This window comes from Schistocerca americana, chromosome 4 (assembly GCF_021461395.2).
Source record: "Schistocerca americana isolate TAMUIC-IGC-003095 chromosome 4, iqSchAmer2.1, whole genome shotgun sequence".
Classification (NCBI taxonomy): Eukaryota; Metazoa; Arthropoda; class Insecta; order Orthoptera; family Acrididae; genus Schistocerca; species Schistocerca americana.
The window spans coordinates 181,805,207-181,830,176 of NC_060122.1; the positions used below are offsets into that span (position 1 = coordinate 181,805,207).

General features: G+C 42.6%; 2 protein-coding genes and 1 non-coding gene across 3 annotated transcripts in view; 1 reads left to right on the forward strand and 2 right to left on the reverse strand.

The window, feature by feature from the left end:
• LOC124612903 (phospholipase DDHD2) overlaps positions 1 to 24,970 on the reverse strand; it is a 200,643-nt gene that overhangs the window by 120,258 nt on the left and 55,415 nt on the right. The window lies entirely within an intron of this gene.
• The window catches only part of LOC124612904, a 61,759-nt gene that overhangs the window by 3,596 nt on the left and 33,193 nt on the right, over positions 1 to 24,970 (forward strand). The gene's annotated exons all lie outside the window — the stretch shown is intronic.
• Positions 8,803 to 8,908, reverse strand: LOC124614515. Its single transcript, XR_006979741.1, has one exon. It is a non-coding gene; the product is annotated as a U6 spliceosomal RNA (small nuclear RNA).

Below are 24,970 nucleotides of genomic sequence, written 5' to 3' on the forward strand. Positions count from 1 at the left end.
TTTCGCCTTTGGACTTGTGTTTGAGGAGATACTAACCAGACCTATTTTATAATTGTGGTGCTCCCACTCTAACTTTCCTACAAGTTGAACAGCTCATTTAGTCACCCCCCCCCCCTCCCCCCATAATATCCCAGAATTAAGCACGCTGCACGCGTCTTGGCATGTTTTACGAAATCCGAAATAGCTGTTTATTACTTTTCAATTAACTTCAGCATGGGCTGTGTATTACCCTTACCGTCTTGGCAGATTTTGAACTGTGTTGAAACATTTGTGGGTGTTTCTTCTTTAATGTTTTATCTTAATTTTCTCTCTCCCTCTCACACACACACACACACACACACACACACACACACACACAGTCGCTTACACATGGACGTGACGTAACATGAGCGGCAATAACAAATGGTTCAAATGGCTCTGAGCACTATGGGACTGAACTGCTGGGGTCACCATCAGTCCCCTAGAACTTAGAACTACTTAAACCTAACTAACCTAAGGACATCACACACATCCATGCCCGAGGCCGAGGCAGGATTCGAGCCTGCGACCGTAGCAGTCGCGCGGTTCCAGACTGTAGCGCCTAGAACCGCTCGGCCACTCTGGCCGGCAGCGGCAATTACAAATTTCTTTATGGGTAATATACAAAAATCCCGGAGACCAAATGAACATTCATGTGAAACACTGGAGCCGATGTCTGTGTCGTGTAAAACTTGGGCACTGAAGGAGACGGAAATGAAACAACCATAAGCCTTTGAGCTATGATGTTGCAAGGCTGTTGATGAGATGGATTGATCTAGTAAGAAAAGCAAGCCAGCGACGAGCCAACGAGAAAAATTGCTAACAAGTAATATAAAGAATTGAAGAGAGGGACTGGATGGGCACATATTAGGGCAAGAGACGATTCTAAAAAGTGGATCTGAAGAAAGAATCACAGGGATAAGCCAAGCCTAGACTAAATGTGAGTGCATATGGTAGATCTTGGAGGTAGTGGGATACTTTAGTTATGCTGGAATGAAATGAGATTGGAGAAGAGCATCAAATTAGTTTTAGTGTTGATGACGAAAACAACAATTGGGGGCCAAATGTAACTGGCAGACACTTTTAGACACTTTGAAAGTCTACTCACAAAGTTTCAATAACCAGCTAACCAGCTATAAGTAAGGAATCTACGTACCGCTGCCATACTGATAGCAAAGACAAAGTTCCACCGCGCACAGAGGCGTTTAAGCAATCATTTGTTCCGCTCACCATACGTCAATGGGACGGGAGAAATTAATAATTGGTATAATGGGAAATACCCTCTGCCACGCGCTTCATAATAGTTTGCCGAGTACGAAAGTAGACGTAAATTCTTGCACATGAAACAGAACGTCAGCGTTTCCATTTAACTTCTGTCCGCTATGGCTTCCAACTGGTTGCTTCAACCATGTGCGCAGTGCAAGTCACGCCGCAACGAAGTTCAGCGGGCCAAAAAAGCTCTAGCGGCCTTGGCAGCTAGCTGGTGACTCAGCGTGTAATAACTAGTCGGCGAGACGAGCTGACAATGAACAGCAGAAGCAAACCAGAAAGTTTGCAACCTTGTATGAGAATCCTTCCCGATACAATCAGCCGCAGTATTTTGAGACCGCAGTGTTTTGAGACAAACTGGCAGTAACAGTTCTCTTTCTAGTGAATTACGCAATACCGATCGACCGCCAGACGTCACTAACAAATGAGTGTGCGCTGCGTTTATGTCGGAGAAAAGAAAACGGACGACGCCCTATCATAATGTTTGATCAGCCACGGGCGTACGAAAACTTTGGATGTTTCTGAAACCTCACAATCTTAGCCAAACATGAAATATCTATGGCGAAAGGGCGTTGCGTGTTTAGCTTCCGGCTCCACCGATACACGTCTGATTTCACTCGTTCAGTGTTTCCGCTGGTGTGCCGTTATTTCAGTGTCCTTCGTGGAACCCAAACCAACTGTGCTTCAGTCCTCCTGAAGCGCTGATACGTATTAATTACGGACAAGCAAAACAGGAATTTATTAACGTTCGCACTCCACACCAAATAAAATTTTCGTTTCCTTTCAGACAACTAGAGCGCCAGTCTCGCCGCTTTTCAAATACGTGGATCAGATAAGTGTGCCGTCATGTCTTTTCAATCAATGTCTTATTTGTTTCTACCCTGACACCCAGTTTTAATGCACAAGGAAGAAACTTAACAATTTAACGTTCCGTCGACGTTTAAGTCATCTGAGATGCGACTCATGCTCAACAGCACAAGAATTGGGGCAAGAGTCTTCGCTCCATGGATTACATCGCGGCACTAACCTGTAGCAGAGAGAGAGAGAGAGAGAGAGAGAGAGAGAGAGAGAGAGAGAGGGTGGGCGGGGGGAGGGGGGGGGCGTGGGAGGGGTGGGGATCTTCAAGTGCGACTCCTCGTATTGAGAATCAGCACATGCTAATTGCAAATCTGAGTTTCTCCACGCTCTGACGCCCTTATGAGTTCAGACTGAGGCACAACATTACTTCTCAGCACTGATGCCATTCAGCGCTGTTCCAATGCACCCCATTATCATTCATATAATAATTTTCAGATAACGTGCTATTAATAGCGTTCAGTGTGACTGCAATAGGCCGCAGGTCGTTCCTATTTTTAAGAAAGGTCTGTATGATAGCGCCGTTACTACTACTATCGTAAGCTCGCAAATGGTACGAGGGCAGCATTTTCATACGATGGTTATGTATGAAGCAACGGTGTAATCAAATTGCGAATTTCGTTTTTTTCACTGTTCGTGGCGATTGTGTTACCTCTATTGCCTAACTGATTTGCCGCTGTAGTCCATGTGTAAGCTGCAGTGCAGCTAAACTCGAAAAGTGAGATCCAAACGGTCTTTTCGATCCCCAATTTCAGACACAAAACGAAAAATAACGGCAACGCTCTTCTGATATGGTAAAAACGTTGACCGAGGAAATAGTGGCGAATAGTGTCGATAGCTTGAAGAGGTAAACCGTGATGGTTTGTAAGGGGAAAAGAGGAGGGAAGATATCCTTATTCAGAGCTGAAAATATTGAAGAATAAATCAATTGAATTAGCAACGAACTTACTTGAAAATGCTCAGAAATATCAACGATTGTTCTCCATGAAACTATTAGACAATTTAGGTTATCGTAAGCGCTACGGGTGCACAGATCATAAATATTAAATGAAATTCTCACGAATTAGTAAAGGGAGGAATTTTTTGGTTGCAAAGTGAAGGGCGATGAGACACACTAGTCCACCAAACGCCTGTGAATGCGCGATAATCGATGGGAAGTCCGAACCCGCCCCCGCCCTCTCTCTCCCTCCCTCCGTCCCCCCCCCCCCCTACACACACACACACACACACACACACACCTACCTTTTTCCTCTTTTTCTTCTTCTTGAAATACATCACGGACTTTGCCGACGTGAGGAGGCATGCGTGCTTCAGAGATACAAATAGCCGTACTGTAGGTGCAACCATAAAGGAGTGGTATCTGTGGAAAGGCCAAGCTAAATTTTTTTTGCTAAAAGTAGTCATACGGCAGTAGTTGCAGTGGCATCAGTCTGATCGGATCTTGTAAAATTATCCAAGATGACCTTGCAGTGCTGGCACTGCGAACGACTGAAAGCAAATGGTAACTTCTCTCTCTCTCTCTCTCTCCCCTCCTCCCTCCCCCCTTTTTTCGACGGCAAGCAGCTGTTCTGGCATCCTCTTGGGTAAAATATTCCAGAGGTAAGACAGTCCCCTTTTTGGAACACTGGTCGGTGACTACTCAGAAGCATCTCGTCAAGAAAAGCAAACAGGCATTCTGCGTGCCAAGTGTGGAATGTGTGATCTCTTAATCGGATAGCTAAGTTCCAGAATTTAAAAAGGGAAACGGATACTTTTCAGTTAGAGACACAATGGGAATTAGTGAAGTGCGACGGCAGGAAGGAACCGATTGCTGATCAGCTTAATACAGAGTTATCAACACAAAATAAAATACGGTAAATGCAATACTACTATTGCACACAGGTAAGTTACTATGAACATTATACTGAAGGAGTTATCGTAGCCAAGATATATACGAAGGTAACGCCTACCACAGCAGTGTAAGTTGGTACACCAATTCGCTCTGCAGATGAAGAGATTGGAAGAACGATGACACAAAGGAAATTATTCAGATAGTTAAGGGAAACGAAAACTTAATTGTGACTGGTAACTAGCATTGGGTAATAGAAAAAGGACGAGGAGGATAAACAGTACAATATGGATTAGGGGAAATGAATGAAAGGGGAACCCGCCTGGTAGAACTTTGCACGGAGCATAACTCAATCATTGCTCCACTTGGTTTAAGAACCAAAGTAAGAATGATGTACATGTGGAAGAGCCGTTGAGACACTGGAAGGTGGGTATATAATGGCAAGAAGGGATTTCGGAACCGCATTTTAAACAGTTCGAGTTGCAGTGGGGGCATTAAGCAGCGTCGGACTGAAACGGGGGGAATATGATAGACGGCGAATGGATAGCTTTGAGAGATGAAATAGGAAAGGCAACAGAGGATCAAATAGGTAAAAAGGCAATCTTTGGATAATACAGGAGATAATTAAACTGACGAAAGGGAGAAAAGAAGGAAATGCAACAAATGAAGCAGGCGTAAGGGAATACAGAAGTCAATTCTAAAGAAGGCAGGTGCAGAAAAGTGTTAATACTACAAAACCATCAGTCATGGTTGCAAAATATTGACACGAGTTATTTACAGAAGAATGGAAAAACAAGTAGAAGCTGTCCCCGAGAACCAGGCTGCAGTTTCGAGTGTGGTAGGACATGAAAGGGAAGCAGCAGTCAAGAAACGAGCGAGACCGAAGTGTAGCATAACCCCCCCGTGATGTTATTCAATGTGTACAATGAGCAAGTAGTGTGAGGAGCCAAGAAGTAATTTTGAAGGGGAATTAAAATTCATGGAAAAGAAATAAAAACTTCGAAGTTTTCCTATGACATTGTAATTCTGTCAGACGGCAAAGGATACAGAAAAACAGCTGAACGGAATGGATAGTCTTGAAATGAGCTTGTAAGATGAACATCGACGAACAGTATAACAGGCTAATGGAGTGTAATCGAATTAAAATAGGTAAGACAAGCGTTTCTGAAAACACAACAAGACAAGCGTTTCTGAAAACGGGTAATTTATTTACAACTAACATCAACTTAAGAGCTATATTCTTTTCTAAACGTATTTTGGATAGTAGCCTTTACGGAAGTGAAACGTGGACGTAAGCAGCACAGACATGAACAGAATAAAAGTTTTTGAAATATGGTGCTACCCAAGAATGCTGAAGATTAGATAGGTAGGCCAAATAACAAATGAGGTAGTACTGAATCGAACTGGTAAAAACAGAAATTTATGGCAGAACTTGACTAAACGAAGGGATTGATTGAAGGGACATATGACGAAACATCAAGAAATTGTCAATTTGATAAGGAAAGGAAGTGTGGAGAATAAAAATTGTACAGGTAGGTCTAAGTCTGTCTACAGTAAGTAGCTTCAAATGGATGTGCGTTGAGGTAGTTATGCAGAGATGAACTAGCCTGCACAGGATATGCTAACATGGGCAGCTTCAACAAACCAGGCTTTGGACTCAAGAATACAACAACAAGCCATCACTGGCGATGTCCATCGTAAGACGTTGCAGAAAATGCGTCATACTGTTTACAACAAATGCTGCTACATCGAACTATTTCAATACACTGTGTGGAAAGTTTTGATGATTCCGTTCTACCGTCTAGGTCTCATAAGGATGTTAGTGTAATATATTTACAATCTTGGTCAAGTATCTTGGCATAAAAACTTCTGCAGATGAGGTTGAAGAGTGTGTTATACTGCGATTAAAGATTAGGCAAATAACGCATGTCAACTCATTCGCATAGAATATTTAAGTGTAACGTCAGCAGAGGCTGAATGAGCACGTAAGTCAACTCGCCAAGAAAACAAATGGCCAATGGAGCGTAGCTACATGAAATACTAGCAAATTTAATCAATTTTGGAGTATTCTTTCCATTTCTTGCATCCTTACAAACGAATGTTCGGAGACGAGCTGCGCGCATTGTTTAGTCAGAGCGACACTGCCATTGATCAGAATCTACTTTTGTATTTGTTGCAGTGGGAGTCAGAACGAAGATGTGTATCGTGAAAGACAATATAAATAAGAATTCGGGTCCGTCCAGAAGTAGTGCTCCTCTCGCATTTTTGTGTGAGTTACGTAAAGTCACAGAAGACCGTCAAGACAATTTTTGAAACTTCGCCTAGTTTTCAAATTACCTGGCAGTAAACTGATTCGTTTGACGTGTTTCTCGGACTGTATTTGACGAACGTATCGACTAGCAGCTGATTTGCCGAACAACTTGGACGGTTTAAGCATGCGTTTGCCAAACAGTTAGTAGTTGCTTGCTGGACTATCATCTATAACTGAAATATCTGCAACTGGAGCGGATTTCGAAGATTTAAAGTTTATATCCTGCACTGCACCTCGTACATTGCCCACAAGTGTCAAAATACTTAGCGACACGATACCCACTGCCTAATATCTTCTTCAGTAGAGCGGTTGAGTTTGAGAAACTTCGTTAGTTGTTTGAGAAACCCGTGGATAGCAAACAACGAATCTGATAAACTAGTCTGATCGTTTACAGGGGCCTTAGGAGGGAGGATAATGGAAAATCAGTCCGCGATGTGTCTTTTGCAACACAACGTTCAGTATGCCTCTTTTATACTGGTGAGTGGTAGGGTGGGGGAGGCAGCGTGCATCCAGATGGACAGAACAGAAGCAATTCCAATTACACTGAACCTTACGCGCCCTTTCACACGGGAGACGTGTATAGCTCTGCCTTCGGCTCATTGTAGTCGTCGTATAGGGTAGTCTACTACATAGTGAATCGCCGCTGCAGTGTGTCGCTTGCCGTTCGTTGAGTGCCCCACTGATAATCTGTTTTAATATGCGGTTTCAGCACACACTGCCAATAAAACAACTTCTTTTTGATCACTACTGATAAGTAATATATCGTATGATAAAGGTATTTTGCACTTGTCTGACACAGTGAAATCGGCGACTGTATTCGATGTAGTGAGTCTCATTGCGAAAGTGTAGAGGATGACAGTAATGGGGAGGGGAGGCTGTTCCAGACCAGCCGACTCAATCGAAGCTTGGCATAAAAGAAGTAGAATATATTTAAAAAAAAGGGGTTTACCGCTTTGTCTCCACAGTAGAACAAAATCACAGAAGAACAAAGTCATCCGATTCCTCCCCTTTCGCTCTCAGACACGGGAAACAGCACTTCAATTTTCCTCTCAAGCCACTCCAAAAATCCTACAACGCATCAGTTCATTGCTGTTGAAAAAAATTATTTTCCCATGTTGCTGATACAATACTTCGATAGCCAGAAAAGTTTTGTGAACTCAATCAATCGACATACTTGTATTCACAGAAAACTGACCATGACCGCCGTTGCAGCGATGAAGCGCTGCGCTAGATTTGTCAAACTAAGACCGAGTAGCAGCTCTGCCTCAGAGATGTAGCGTTTTCCAGGTTCTGCTGTAGATACTCCACTTTGTATTATTTGAGTATAAATGATCCTTCAATTTGTCCCACAGATAAAAATGCAAGGAGGAGGGATCAGAGCGGCCACGAGATTGCATTACCTCTGCTGACAGTCCTCCCCTCACCGAAAACCTCTGCACTCGGGACAAAGTTTCCAGAGAGGCGTGTGCTGTTGTCCGTCTTGCTGAAAACATCAGTACTGTAATTCATCTTCTGAGTTGATCCACAACAGTTGATGAACAAATGGGTTAACCTCCACACTTTGGTGAAATAAACCTGTTTCAATGAGGACATCAGAAATTTTCGCACCAAACACCAATCTTGAAATTATACAAAGGCTCTTCAAAGTACTGGCGGGGAATTTCTGACGCATGATTGTGTGTTCATACACGCTGACAAGCTAATCCAGGCCTCATCAGAAGAAATGAAAACCTGAGGATCCGAAAGCCCTGACTTCACTCAGAAACCACCGGCAGAACACTACACGTGAAAGTTCATCTGGATGCTTTAATATACGCACAACAAATTTATAACGATGCAGAGGCAGGTCCTCTTTAATGAAGTTTCCACACGACGATTTCGCAATTCCCACTGCTATATACAAACGGCACTGAGACTTCGTCGGACTTTGTTCCAGGCTTCCATTCATTCGAGCTATGTTTTCTGATGTTCGGCCTCTTTTCTCATAGTTACAGTTTTTTTTGTTTGTTTTTTTTTCCTCGCTACGAAGCCCGTTTCGCACCACTTTACCTATAAGTTTTGCACTGCCGGAAGTTTTGCCAAAACACATTCAGTTTTAAAAAATTGCGGAAACAGTTACGCACATGTTTTCCACGGATTGTGCTTCACGTAACATTCAAGAACGCACTTGCGATTTTTAGAGTGAAATAATTTTGTGTTGCATTCAATTGGTAATTAATGACACCTGTGGAGCTTGAGTACCGCTTCAGCTTTACAGTTGCTGATACGTCAGACACTGTTTAATCTGAATTTAGCGATACAACAAGAAACGTTTGCTGTTGTACTTCACATGTTCCAATACCAGATTTCTGCTCCGTGACATAATGCCATAATGAATCTAGAGTTGTGTAGTGACTGACCCACCTTTGGTGACTGGACTTAAATTGTTTTCTTTGCAGTAGTGTTCGTCAGAGGCGTTCAGTTATAAATCTTGGTAATTTAGTCGCGTGCCAAATTTCAAAAACGTCTGCCACTAAAGGAGTACAAATGTGGAATCCTCACGATTTTGCGTGTCATCTCTGAGCATAGGACCATGCTAATGTTCTCTGTATCGTTCCAGTTTCATTATATTTACAGCCGAAGCGAATATCACAACTAGACAACGTTTCAAATGGTCGATCAGTTACTTCACAAATTCCAAACAGGCTCTCATACTGAACTTGTGCATTGTGGACAATGGCGCAGTCACAGGCGGAGGTATTCTTTGCATTCTAGAACTTGCTTTCTTTAGCAGCAAACGAAATACAATTCATAAAATTCTGGTCGGGCGACTCCAACCCAGGTAAGACCAGTTGTGGAATTATTTCAATGATTAGGTCTATTAGCGTGTATGCATGTAAGTAGCCAATGTCTTCTATACTATCTACGCTTATACTGTTATTCGGATAGTAATAAAAGCGGTCTTCGCTGTATCACTGTATGTGCCAACGGACAGTGGCATTTCATCGCAGATAATTAGACTAAAAATCACAGTGAATGTTCAAATAAAGTCATGAGCACACTGGCGTTATAGAGCTGAAGCAGAAGACTTGAGTTGGAGCTATCGGTGACCCTTTACTTAATATTTGCCCGACCCTACCGGGCGTCTCTATCAACACGCGTGTGCCCCTTCACAGTTGTGCAAAAGTATCGGAACGAAGTTCAAGTTCACTCTGCTGAAACAGTACCGATTTAATACTGATGTTCTTATAGAACGGATGCTCTTGTATAAACACAGCTTCATAGTTTCTGAATACAGACATTCTGTAAGGACAAGAGCAACGTTCATTAATTAATACAGTTAACATTGCTGATAACGTGCTGTATGAGAAAAGCACAAAAGACTATCAATGCGATAAAAAAAATAGAAAAACTTGTCCATTGTTCCTCTTTCAGTGCCACTTTAGCCCCAAGTAGCTTAGCCAAAAGTTTCCTCGGACGTTCGTCATTTTCTATCCGCAAACCTCTGGCGGATGAAGTTTCACAGCTTGCGTGATCCAAACTGATTAACGAAAGTTTGCGGAAGGGTGACACGTCACACGAACAAACCCTTACTGGCCCAGTGGTCGTTAATCCCATCATCGTGGCTTGCTCTTTGTGATACAATTTCGTTGTAAAATGCTTTCTTTACCGATACGACACATATTTCTGCGACAGAAGCAACAAACGAGGGCTATAGTCACTTGATCTGGCGTTGCTTCGGGTAGCTTTTATGTAACACGAGTTCACAGCGGGGTTTACCTGGTCATATAAATTAACAGCATTCTTCATTTTTTTCCGAATAACTAATGAAGCTACTGTTAACGAGTTACGCCTGCAGCCTAAACCGGGAAAGCGGGGAGGAGGGGGGGGGGGGTGTTCAACTGATAATCTTGAATTTCCAGCGCACAGCTCCTTGACAGAACTACTTGCTTAGAGACAGATGCCGGTATTACAATACGTAACTATATCTTTAGGCTTTCAGGCCCATTAACTGAACGTGAGTTATTTCGCTAATATCGATTCCTTCCTCAATGCTTAAATGCATTGATGTCAACAGCGCATCATCAAACTTCGGCTACAAATGGTTACAATATTAACAGTATCTTACTGCTCATTCACATGAAGAATAAAATGCTTATTACAATAACTGTAAGGACAACAGGCATAATCTGCGCCTTCGACTCATCAGAGAACAATCTATTTCGCTCTGCTATTTGAAAATTATCAACCGCAATTTAATAAACTGTTTCAGTATGGCATGTGTGTCTAACAATAGACTCACGCTCGAACGACTTTCGAAATTTATGAAGTCTTTCGAAATTTAAAGTATGAACATTTATTAAAATAGAACTATTTGGAATTATTAACAGCTAAGGCCATTAACAAATTTTATGCGTGAATCAGACGCATATACAGCTGACAAAAAACCACATTTGCACGCAAAATACGGAAAGCAATTGTGAAATTCAAACAGCTTTTGGCGTGTTGTACAGCAGCTCGTAACTCATCGTTCCGTTGGCAGTTTCATCCAAAAACATGAAAATACAAAATATATCGAGCCACATTAAAATTCCAACTTTGGTACTCTCAGTATGTCAATGTGCAACAGTAATCAGCAACATTTCAGACTTTCTGATACGAAATAATCTAAGAATTTTTTCGTGAACGCAGGTGTCACCTGCATTTGCGCCAGCGATTAAATGCAAATTCTCGCAGGAACATGTCAACAGCATGCCACCGCTGAACATCGCATTATTACAGTCAGAAGAAAGCTTCTAGGGGAAAAAATGTTCCGCTCCGTCAAGTAAATCCTTTTGATGTAACATTTCACATTACGTAACTAGACGAGACGGGTTAGTCGAACTGTATATAGTCCCTCTGATATACGGAAAATTCACTGCTTCCGCCGGTCTGCTGTTACGCAGACGATAAAAAAGGGCTCTTGTCCACATGGAAGATATGTATCGCGTTAGCTTCTTCAGCGGCTGAGCCAATAAAGCATCGTGGCGCAACATGCAGTGCAGTCATCCGCGTCTTAGTTCACAACCGAAATTAGAGCGTTACTGCTGGAAAAGAAGCCTCTAATCTCTCTGCACACTCGAAAACACACAGTTCTTGAATATTTGACAGTTTCACTAACAGCGTAAAACTGGAGTACATGCAACCCTACGGCTGATACTAAAATAGAACACGTAGATACAACAACCCTGACCCCTTCCACAAGCACTATTTCGTCAGACGGAGCACGGGGTACACATATACAAACAAAACTAGTGGCAACATGACAATAACAATCCAATGGTGGGGTAGGAAAAGTAGTGTTAGTTCAACGACTACTGGCACTATTTAGGCAAGCTATGGAAAGACTCTTAACCAATGTGTCATCACTCGAAACTTACGGTTACTGACAAGGGAATCTACACTATAGAAGTCACACAGCAGAGGCAGAAAGCATCATTCCACCAATCTCGCCTCTGATCATCTGGGGAAACCCACACTATGTTCGCAAAAATCAAGCGCGGTCTGATATTCTTTTGTAAATAAATGGACGTAGTTTGGAAGCCAATACTTCGTTCTATGCGCAATTCATACAGCTCCCGCTTTTTGGGTCCCTAAATATTCGCCTGCAACAAGAGATCCAAATCTGTGTGTGACAACCAATATGGAACAACTACACAACAGACTCTGTTAAGGCAAGCTAATTCCCGATACGGTCAATTTCAAACGCGCGGTTTTTCGTCGTCGTCCTCCACGCTCTCCGTATAGATAATAAATTTACTAAATGCGTTAAACAACGATTATGTTGTCTATCACGACATAAATGAATAAGACATCGAAATACTTACTTAGTTAATTGGAATAATGACGTAAATTCAGCGACGTAACCACCAAGTCGTGTTAACACACGCGCACTTAGAAACACACACGTCACGAAAAACGCTGAACTACACGGAGTCGTGAGTACCAAACATCGGGCTGGAGCCGCGTACACACGACGAGCATAGCGCGGCTCAATACCCACAGCTCGGCCTTCCAAGTCAAGCGCTGCCAACTGCTGCGCGCTTCCCCCGACAACCCAGCCAAATGACCCGAGGCCCATCTTCAAGACGGGCGAGAAACAAAATCCTCCCGCTTCGTACACACCGCACAAGCAAAACTACTTCTACACATCCAGCACTGTTCGAAATGCATGTTTCACATGTGTACTACTATTTCCAATCTGAAAACAGACGCAAGCGGAACTACAAACAGGCTAGCCACAATTATATTCCCCCATCCTGCTGCTGTTGATGTGAATAAGTAAAACGTCCGGTGACAAGCAATGAGTATGTCGGTATTTAGTTTGTATCAGTAATGTTAAAATAACTACCATTAAAAAATTATACATTTTCAAAGCAGACACCAATATCTTTCGAACCTTTATACTTTCAGTGTTGGCTACACTGTAACACGAAACATTTGTGACACTTCTCACGTTACAAATTCATGCCATCGAGCTTAGTGGCATGGCACTCCAGAAACGCCAAACAGATGTAATGCTGCTAGATCTCTTCTTCAAACATCTTACTTTCGCACTTTGTATGCTTAATATTCCAAGACTAGTCCTGAGATATGCCCGAGAATATGTGGTAGTAGTCCATGTAAATAACATTTCTCTGACAAAACTTTTTCAGTTGTCAGTTGCAAATATATTTTTAATACGCCTTAACAGTTTTGACAAATTAATTTGTCGTATTCAGAAGTCAACAAAATTTTATAAATCTTTAGATCTTGACTATACATATATGTGAAGTATAAAAAGTATATTACAGAAACGTACTTAGTATTAGTTTAGCAGATGTCAATATCTTCTTCATAGAAGCATAATGCCATAATATGTCCAGAAATGTACATATTGTTTGAAATTATTGTAAACACAGAATGACTATTTACAGTAACTGAATTACATCTATGTATATGTCAAGCTTTTGTGCTAGCAGCAGGGAGTATATAAAAAGCATATAAAAATATAACCAAGGTATATAAAGAAGTTATGCATAATACATTTGAAACAACATGGCACAGGGTATTACGTAAAAGGAATGGGGCCATGTCCTATCAAATGTATTATATATAACTTCTTTATATGCCTTGGTTTTTTTATATGCATTTATATATTTCCTTGCTGCTAGCACAGCAGCTTAACGTATCCATAGATGTGATTCAATTACTGTAAACTGTCAATCTGTGTTTTACAATAATCACATACAATACGTACATTTCTGAACATGTCATGGGATTATGCTTCCATGAAGAAGATATTGACATCTGCTAAAGTAATACCAAGTGAATTTGTGAATTTATGTGATATACTTCTTACACACACACACACACACACACACACACACACACACACACACACACACACACATTTAAATTTATAATATCCCTAATTCTGCACGCTTCTGAAGACGACTATTTGATTTGTCGAAAACGGTAAAGCGAATTAAAAATATATCTGCATCTGACGACTGAATTTTATTCTGAGAAATATATTAAACAATTCCTGAAAATTATAGCCATGAATAAAATAATACTGTATCTGCCACAATTAAGAAACGCGTGGGTTTGTTCGAAGTCAAATGTGGGCGCTCAGACAGGAAAATGTTACCCAAATGCGGCTGAAATCAGATTTCGTAGTCTAGCGAGCGAGCCACGCTTTTTTCCTTATTTGTCCGTCAGTGGCTGCTATCTGCTTTAGCGAACAAACTGTAACTAATAGTCACACAGCACACTAATTTACGAGAAGTGAGCTTTCAGCTTAATAAAGCAATGATCATTACAGTTCAAGGCCAGATTAGTATGTAGTGTGCACGTCGGCCACCAAACTGTACCTCATTGTTTCCACGTGGGAAAGCATAACCATCAAGAACAGCAAGGCTATATCATCAGATTTGAATCCGAGCAAGTTGTGAAAATTCTCGACGTGTGTGAGCAGTATGACTGCGTCTGAATACATGAAATTATAATTCGAACAACAATAATTCTGACTGTAATATAACCAAACAAAGGATTATGTTGTTGGAAAACATCATCTTCCTCGGCTAGAGTCAATGCCTCGCAATAGATATTAGGAAATGTCTATAGACCGGATTTATCGGAAAAGAACGGTCAATAAGAAGCGTTGTGGGTGTTCCTCGTAATTCTCATCCAAAGACGACCGTGTTTAACATGACTGACGCTTTATGGAAAAATGTATTCTTTTCAAAGTTTTTTGCCCGTTGGTACTACGTCTTTCACTGATATGCTCTCTTTAGTAAAATGATACCCTATAACATGAAGACAACTTAAATATCCTCTATACTCAGTCCGAGGCGACCCATCTGCTTGTGATTGGCTTCTCATCTGGAAATTACAGGACCGTACATTTTCACCACGAGCTTACAACCAACCATGATTATACAAAAAAATGTTCAGCATGACTACACCCTGTACCTAATTAAGTGACCAGCCCTGCGGTACCACCGTTTTCGTTAATGTCGATCTGCAGCACATTCGCGAGTGAACACCGTGAAAATGTAGCGTAAGAATCAACAAGCGCTGAGGACTAACTTAACGACACTTTCACACTTCTGCTGTCCTTACCTGTTCGTGTTTTTTTCGAGGACAGAGTGTAGGTCGGCACAATTCACAGCCACTGCTCGTGATAAATGACAGTAGTGCGATATACACTACAGAACGAACATACACAACCCTTCCACACGTTGCTGCTGAGAGACTGCAAGAAACGTAAATGAAACTGGCATTGAAACTAGTCTTGAAAACTGACCAATGTTGTGGTTTCGTTGTGCAGGATGCGAGTAAGAATTGCGCACACGGAACGTCACTGGCGTAATTGCAACGGCATGCTATCCGTACTCGAGATGACGCACGCACACCGCCGAAAACAAAAATGCAGTCTAAGGTCACCCAAGAACGATAATAGTCTATCAAAATACTGGTGTTTATTCAGCTTCCGGTATATTAAAAAATAAAGCAGAAATTTACTTTGAACTTGTTTCACAACTCGTGACAACAGTAGTCGCGCTGACCAACTTGCATCACAAAGAAGTACATCAGATCGGTTTTTTGTTAGAAGAAAAGAAGGGTTTTTATCCATTTATCGGCGCAACACCACCATTCTTTAGTCGCAGTTGTTGGATGCAATCCGACAGGCAAGCGAGAACGAGGGGGCTTTGAAGTATACCGTTTCTGCGTCTGTGTCCTGACTCAAATTCTACATATTTTCACAAGAAAAGAGAGACGGCCTTAATGGAGTCTGATTTCTCCCGCTCCCTCCCCTCCTAGACAAAAAGTTACCTCTCCTCTACTTTTGTTACATACGGGTCCACAACACAAATACGACGGTGCGACGCACAAAGATTCATTTCGGTTCTTCGCGTATAACGTGTTAAGTGAGAAGATGACTATCTTACACGATCACATCAAAAAAAATTTTTTACAAAATCAACACATAGTTCATTAGTAAATTGTGACTTCTCATTCGAGAATAGTCGAATCGAAACTGGGTCTCATGGACCTGAATAAAAATCCTGCACACCAGGGAAAATTATGCGATAATAATCAAATAAAAAAAGAACAATGCCACTCGTATAACAACAAATATTAAACGTTCCTCAGTTTAGAAATAGTTGCGGTTGTTTTATCAAATTAACTATTCCTTCATGCCTCAGGACCAAGTGATCCCTAGTTTTCGTCACGTTTAATCATAAAGATATTTTCTCTCCAATTCCATTCGATACCGAGCGAAGTGGTGCAGTAGTTAGCACATTGGACTCGCAATCGGGAGGTCGACGGTTCAAACCCGCATCTGGCCATCCTGATTTAGGTTTTCCGTGATTTCTCTAAATCGCTTCTGGCAAATGCCGGCATGGTTCCTCTCAAAGGGCACGGTCAACTTCCTTCTCCATCCTTCCCTGATACGATGGGACCGATGACCCAGCTGCTTGATCTCCAAACAGGTACTTCCCGAAATGACTTGGTAACACTTAGATTTAAATTCTCTTTTTCAGTACAGTTTTTCGTGTTATTGACAGTCTACATTTTATATCCTCTTCACTTATGTTGTAGCCAGTTCTTTTGTTGCTCAAATAACAAAATTCGTCTATTACTTTTAGTGTCTCCTTTCCTAATTTCATTCCCTCAACACCGCCTCGTTTTATTCCACTACACACCGCTATTATTGATTGACTTTTATTCATGTTCGTCTCATAACCTCTCTTTAAGAAAATACGCATTCCATTAAATAGATCTTCTAAGTGAACTACCGTCTCTGACACAATTACAGTGTTATCTGCGACCTTAAGATTTAAATTTCTTCGCCTCGAACTTTAGGAAAAGTGTATCGGCTTTTATCAAAATCAATAGCAAAGAGATGAACATATTCCATGAGGATGCCAAATACACATATTTTAATAATAGGTGATTTTTCTGTAATATATCTGCAAGCTTTAACATCAATTCGTAGCAGGATGTACCCTGGTTTCAGCGACGCCAGAGGAGACGTGAGTATGGAATAGAATCGCAAACGCGAATTTAAATTTCGCGCGTGCATAAAATCTAAGGGGCCGTGCAGAAAAGCAATGCTTCTGATTTTTTTATTCAGTTCTCAATATCGGTTGAGGTATTACATGTCAAACACATTTATCAGTCGACTTTCCCACTTCGATGGAGAAAGTTGCAACCCTCTGCAGCGAGGGAGTTCAGAACTGTTGCGTGTAACATGGCGGTATGTGTGTAACTATGTCGGTGCGTGAGAAACAGCGTGCAGTAATCGAGTTTCTAAATGCTCAAAACGTGTTTCCAATTGAAATCCATCTCCTTGGGCATGACAATAGAAGACTACGACTTCAGCAACAATCCGACACACTGGGTCCACTGACATCTATAATCCTCCATACAGTCGCGACTTGGCCACATCTGATTTTCACCTATTTCCAAATCTTGAAGATACCTTCGAGGTTTTCACTTTGATAGTTATGACGTGGTGCAAGCAGAGGTGAAGTAGTGGCTCCATCAACAAAGTCTAACATTCTACTGTGACAATATCAACAAACTTGTATTTCGTTGGGAAAAATGTGTTGCCAGGGTGACTATGTTGAGAGATAAATATGTAGATACAAAGAATAAAGCCCCCCCCCCCCCCAATGAACCATGGACCCTGCCGTTGGTGGGGAGGCTTGCGTGCCTCAGCCATACAGATAGCCGTACCGTAGGTGCAACCACAACGAAGGGGTATCTGTTGAGAGGCCAGACAAACGTGTGGTCCCTGAAGAGGGGCAGCAGCCTTTTTAGTAGTTGCAGAGGCAACAGTCTGGATGATTGACGGATCTGGCCTTGTAACACTAACCAAAACGGCCTTGCTGTGCTGGTACTGCGAACGGCTGAAAGCAAGGGGAAACAACAGCCGTAATTTTTCCCATGCAGCTTTACTGTACGGTTAAATGATGATGGCGTCCTCTTGGGTAAAATATTCCGGAGGTAAAATAGTCCCCAATTCGGATCTCTGGGCGGGGACTACTCAGGAGGACGTTGTTATCAGGAGAAAGAAAACGCGTTCTACGGATCGGAGCGTGGAATGTCAGATCCCTTAATCGGGCAGGTCGGTTACAAAATTTAAAAAGGGAAATGGGTAGGTTAAAGTTAGATATAGTGGGAATTAGCGAAGTTCAGTGGCAGGAGGAACAGGACTTATGGGCAGGTGAATACAGGGTTATGAATACAAAATCAAATAGGAGTAATGCAGGAGTAGGTTTTGCAGGAGTAGGTTTAATAATGAATAGGAAAATAGGAATGCGGGTAAGCTACTACAAAAGGCATAGTGAACGCATTATTGTGGCCCCATGCCTACCACAGTAGCACAAGCTTATATGCCAACTAGCTCCGCAGATGACGAAGAGATTGATGAAATGTATGATAAGATAAAAGAAATTATTCAGATAATGAAGGGAGACGAAAATTTAATAGTCATGGGTGACTGGAACTCGATAGTAGGAAAAGGAAGAGAAGGAAACGTAGTAGGTGAATATGGAACGGGAGTAAGGAATGAAAGAGGAAGCCGCCTGGTAGAAGTTTTGCACAGAGCATAACTTAATCATAGCTAACACTTCGTTCAAAAATCATGAAAGAAGGTTGTATACATGGAAGAAGCCTGGAGATACTGGAAGGTCTCAGATAGATTATATAATGATAAGACAGAGATTCAGGAACCAGGTTTTAAATTGTAAGACATTTCCAGGAGTATATGTGGACTCTGACCACAATCTATTGGTTGTGAACTGTAGATTAAAACTGAAGAAACTACAAAAAAGTGGGAATTTGAGGAGATGGGACCTGGATAAACTGAAAGAAGGTTTTAGAGAGTTTCTGGGGGAGCATTAGGGAAGGATTGACGAGAATGGTGGAAAGAAATACGTTATAAGAATGGGTAGCTTTGAGAGATGAAATAGTGAAGGTAGCAGAGGATCAAGTACGTAAAAACACGATGGCTGATAGAAATACTTGGGTAAGAGAAGAGATACTGAATTTAATTGATGAAAGGAGAAAATACAAAAATGCAGTAAATGAAGCAGGCAAAAAGGATTACAAAATTCTCAAAAATGAGATCGACAGTAAGTGCAAAATGGCTAAGCGGGGATGGCTAGAGGACAAATGTAAGGATGTAGCGGCGCATATCACTAGGGGGTGAGACAGATACTGCCTAAAGGAAAATTAAAGAGACCTTTGGAGACAAGAGAACCACTTGCATGAATATCAAGAACTCAGATGGAACCCAGTTCTAAGCAAAGAAGGGAAAGCAGAAAGGAGGAATGGAGTATATACACTCCTGGAAATGGAAAAAAGAACACATTGACACCGGTGTGTCAGACCCACCATACTTGCTTCGGACACTGCGAGAGGGCTGTACAAGCAATGATCACACGCACGGCACAGCGGACACACCAGGAACCGCGGTGTTGGCCGTCGAATGGCGCTAGCTGCGCAGCATTTGTGCACCGCCGCCGCCAGTGTCAGCCAGTTTGCCGTGGCATACGGAGCTCCATCGCAGTCTTTAACACTGGTAGCATGCCGCGACAGCGTGGACGTGAACCGTATGTGCAGTTGACGGACTTTGAGCGAGGGCGTATAGTGGGCATGCGGGAGGCCGGGTGGACGTACCGCCGAATTGCTCAACACGTGAGGCGTGAGGTCTCCACAGTACATCGATGTTGTCGCCAGTGGTCGGCGGAAGGTGCACGTGCCCGTCGACCTGGGACCGGACCGCAGCGACGCACGGATGCACGCCAAGACCGTAGGATCCTACGCAGTGCCGTAGGGGACCGCACCGCCACTTCCCAGCAAATTAGGGACACTGTTGCTCCTGGGGTATCGGCGAGGACCATTCGCAACCGTCTCCATGAAGCTGGGCTACGGTCCCGCACACCGTTAGGCCGTCTTCCGCTCACGCCCCAACATCGTGCAGCCCGCCTCCAGTGGTGTCGCGACAGGCGTGAATGGAGGGACGAATGGAGACGTGTCGTCTTCAGCGATGAGAGTCGCTTCTGCCTTGGTGCCAATGATGGTCGTAGGCGTGTTTGGCGCCGTGCTGGTGAGCGCCACAATCAGGACTGCATACGACCGAGGCACACAGGGCCAACACCCGGCATCATGGTGTGGGGAGCGATCTCCTACACTGGCCGTACACCACTGGTGATCGTCGAGGGGACACTGAATAGTGCACGGTAAATCCAAATCGTCATCGAACCCATCGTTCTACCATTCCTAGACCGGCAAGGGAACTTGCTGTTCCAACAGGACAATGCACGTCCGCATGTATCCCGTGCCACCCAACGTGCTCTAGAAGGTGTAAGTCAACCACCCTGGCCAGCAAGATCTCCCGATCTGTCCCCCATTGAGCATGTTTGGGACTGGATGAAGCGTCGTCTCACGCGGTCTGCACGTCCAGCACGAACGCTGGTCCAACTGAGGCGCCAGGAGGAAATGGCATGGCAAGCCGTTCCACAGGACTACATCCAGCATCTCTACGATCGTCTCCATGGGAGAATAGCAGCCTGCATTGCTTCGAAAGGTGGATATACACTGTACTAGTGCCGACATTGTGCATGCTCTGTTTCCTGTGTCTATGTGCCTGTGGTTCTGTCAGTGAGATCATGTGATGTATCTGACCCCAGGAATGTGTCAATAAAGTTTCCCCTTCCTGGAACAATGAATTCACGGTGTTCTTATTTCAATTTCCAGGAGTGTAGAGGGACGACGTTCTTGAGGACAATATTATGGAAATGGAAGAGAATGTAGATGAAGATGAAATGGGAGATATGATACTGCGTGAAGAGTTTCACAGAGCACTGAAAGACCTAAGTCGAAACAAGGCCCCGGGAGTAGACAACATTCCATTAGAACTACTGACGCCCGTGGGAGAGTCAGGCCTAACAAAACTCTACCATCTGGTGAGCAAGATGTGTGAGACAAGCTGAATACCCTCAGATTTCAAGAGGAATATAATAATTCCAATACCAAAGAAGGAAGGCGTTGACAGGTGTGAAAATTATCGAACTATCAGTTTAATAAGTCACGGCTGCAAAATACTAACACGCTTTACAGACGAATGGAAAAACTGGTAGAAGCCGACCTCGGACAAGATCAGTTTGGATTCCGTATAAATGGTGGAACACGCGAGGCAATGCTGACCCTACGACTTATCTTAGAAAATAGATTAAGGAAAGGCAAACCTACGTTTCTAGCATTTGTAGACTTGGAGAAAGCTTTTGACAATGTTGACTGGAATACTCTCTTTCAAATTCTGAAGGTGGCAGGGGTAAAATACAGGGAGTGGAAGGCTATTTACAATTTGTACAGAAACCAGATGGCAGTTATAGGAGTCGAGGGGCATGAAAGGGAAGCAGCGGTTGGGAAGGGAGTGAGACAGGGTTGTAGCCTGTCCCCGATGTTATTCAATCTGTATATTGAGCAAGCAGTAAAGGAAACAAAAGAAAAATTCGGAGTAGGTATAAAAATCCATGGAGAAGAAACAAAAACTTTGAGGTTCGCCGATGACACTGTTATTCTGTCAGAGACAGCAAAGGACTTGGAAGAGCAGTTGAACGGAATGGACAGTGTCTTGAAAGGAGGATATAAGATGAACATCAACACAAGCAAAACGAGGATAATGGAATGTAGTCGAATTAAATCGGGTGATGCTGCGGGAATTATATTAGGAAGTGAGACGCTTAAAGTAGTAAATGAGTTTTGCTATTTGGGGAGCAAAGTAACTGATGATGGTCGAAGAAGAGAGGATATAAAATGTAGACTGGCAATGGCAAGGAAAGAATTTCTGAAGAAGAGAGTATAGATTTAGGTGTCAGAAAGTCGTTTCTGAAAGTATTTGTATGGAGTGTAGCCATGTATGGAAGCGAAACGTGGACGATAAATAGTTTAGACAAGAAGAAAATAGAAGCTTTCGAAATGTGGTGCTACAGAAGAATGCTGAAGGTTAGATGGGTAGATCACATAACTAATGAGGAGGTATTGAACAGAATTGGAGAGATGAGAAATTTGAGGCACAACTTGACTAGAAGAAGGGATCGGTTGGTAGGGCATATTCTGAGGCATCAAGGGATCACCAATTTAGTATTGCAGGTCATCGTGGAGGGTAAAAAATCGTAGAGGGAGACCAAGAGATGAATACACTGAACATATTCAGAAGGATGTAGGTTACAATGAAGAAACTTGCACAGGATAGAGTAGCATGGAGAGCTGCATCAAACCAGTCTCTGGACTGAAGACCGCAACAACACATCTAACAATAAAGATGTATAATTGTTAATAAAGTTTGTATTATTTCAAAATATTTCAGAGTTGTCACATAAAAAACTCGGATGCATTACTTTCCAGCACGCCCTCGTTTACAGCAAGAATGTTAGGGTGTTCAAAATCACATCTTCGTCGAAGGTGACAACGGCGAACCGAAACGGGACTGGACGAGGATGGCGTTAGGAATCGATCGTTTCTTCACTGAAGGAATTCATCTGCAGCAACTTAGGTGAATCACTGGAGGGGGAGGAGGCCGGAGAATACGCGATCAGTAGCCACACAGGTACACTGCACACTTCGAGCAACTATATTTTATGTACGCACAAACAAAATTTTACATCGAAGAGGCTTTCAATTTTTTGTTTGGGTCATATTGTGCCAGAATTTAACTAAACAGTGTCCACGCCCGGTTCTCACCATAGTTTTCGTGGTTTTCCTTGTTAGCAAGGCAAATGCAGCGAATGGAAATTCGGTCCCAAATATTTCCAACTAGTTCTCTCTCCTTCACTACTTAAGTCCTCCACTATCCGATGGGTTGTTACTCGAACAGCCAATTCCACCTTTTGGGGCAGGAAATGAAAAGTACACACTCAATAAAAATGATGCACCATGAAGGAATTGTCCGAATAGGGAGTAAATCGGTAGTGTGACGTGGATGTGCAGATAAACAAATTATTACAATTCCAGAAAAAAATTGGATGATTCAGAAGAAAGAGCTTCGCAAACTGAGCAGGTCAATAATTCGTTGGTCCACCTCTGGCTCTTACGCAAGCAGTTATTCGGCTTGGCATTGACTGACTGAGATGTTGGATGTCATTCTGAGGGATATCGTGTCAAATTCTGTCCAACTGGCGCGTTAGATGGTCAGAATCCCGAGCTGGTTGGATGGCCCGATGCGGCGACCTTGCTCGCCAAGGTAGGATTTGGCAAGCACGAAGACAAGCAGCAGAGACTCTCACCGTGTGCAGGCGAGCATTATCTTACTGAAATGTAAGCCCAGGATGGCTTGCCATTAAGGGCAAAAAATAAATAAAATAAAAAACAAAAGCGAATGACACCCAAAGAGGTCCTGCTATGAAAAGAAATGGCACCCCAGACCATCACTCCTGGTTGCTGGTTGTCGGGTCGTGTGGCGGACGACAGTCACGTTGGTATTCCATCGCTGCCCAGGGCGTCTCAATACACGTCTTCAGCCTGGAAACTCACTGACTGGAGTAGTCTTCAGCAACGAATCCCGCTTCGAACTGATCCCTGATGACTAGGGAAGACGTGTCTGGAGATGTCCCTATTTTACGTTTCTGCAAGATAAATGCCGCCCACACACGGCGGGAGTATCTACTGCTTGTCTTCGTACTTACGGTACCTAATCCTACTTCGGTCAGCAAGGTTGCCCGATGTCTCCCCAATTAAGAACGTCTGGAGCACTGTGGGCTGAGCCCTCCACGCGGCTTGGGTTCTTGACGATCTAAAGCGCCATTTAGACAGAATTTTTGCACGATATCCCTTAGGAGGGCATCCGCCAACTCTATCAATCAATTTCGAGCCGAGTAACTGGTTGGATAAGGGCCAGAGGTGGACTAACGCGTTACAGACTTTCTCAATTCTAAGGCTCTTTCTCTTGAATAAATCATCCAGTTTTTTCTGAAATTGTAATAATATGTGTGTGTACATGTACACTACATCTACCGATTTCCATTCCATTCAGATGTTCTATCTTTTTTTGTCTTAGGGTGTGTTTTAACAAAATGGGGATCTGCACTCTATCAGTACTAAGAGTCCAGTGTCTTAACAATGAGCAACCTAGCTTCATTTCGTAACAATACATTAATTCTTGAAAAAATCAATCTACCATGTATAAAACAGCTCCGAACGTCTGATTACAAACGAATTAATTAGTTAAATATTTGACATTAAGCACGTAAGCGAGATAATGTTTACAAAGATTTGAAATAAGTGTTCTCGTTAAAAAACATGAGATTAGTATAGTCTGGGTAATTTGCGCTCAGTTTTAAGAAAAACATATCTCAATATTTATGACTGCGTATGTCTTGAACTCTAGATTAGATCAACTACTTGTTCAATGCATCATGAATACGATACTCAGTTATGATGTGGAACGTGTTAGATTAACAAAAGGTTTCTTGACATGAAATAATTAATTTTTTTTCGATATAGTTTTACAGGTACCGGTGCACTCGGTCGTATATGTGGATGCAGTGTGCAAAATGTGTTGCGCAAGAGGTAATGAATTAAAGCGTCACGCATGAAGCTGAAGTTCTACTGCATGAACAGCTAAAATGCAGTAAGCTATGAACTTTTTCCTTTTATTATTTTGTGAATGTCAAATACTGGGTGAATATAGTCCTACTTATTGTGTTAAACACAAGTTAACCGAAAAACCATACGTCGCATTCTCATTACGAGTCTTATCAAGTCTTTAAGTTAGTTCACCGCGCAGGAAATGGCCGCCGTGCTCTAGGAAGAGACGATGAGATTGCTTACGAGAGATAACGCTGTGCTTAAGGCGTCTGTCTCTACAAAAGCAGAAATACAAGGAGTAAACGGTCGATGAATTGTTCTATGCGTCCGAGTTTGATGTAATTTTATTTTTTGATATGTTAGACCCACATTAAACGCAATGTCGTCTACTAGTTGGAGTCTGTGGCGACCGAGAAAGAATCAATACCGGCCAAATGAATTCGATCTCTATCGATTCAATTACTTGCGTCAGCTACCTAGCCGAGTATTCTGGCGCATGTACAGCAAAGATGATTTCCCTCTGTCTCCTTCCGACTTTTCCTGAAGTGTAAAATGTGTATCTAAGTCGTGTGCATGACTGT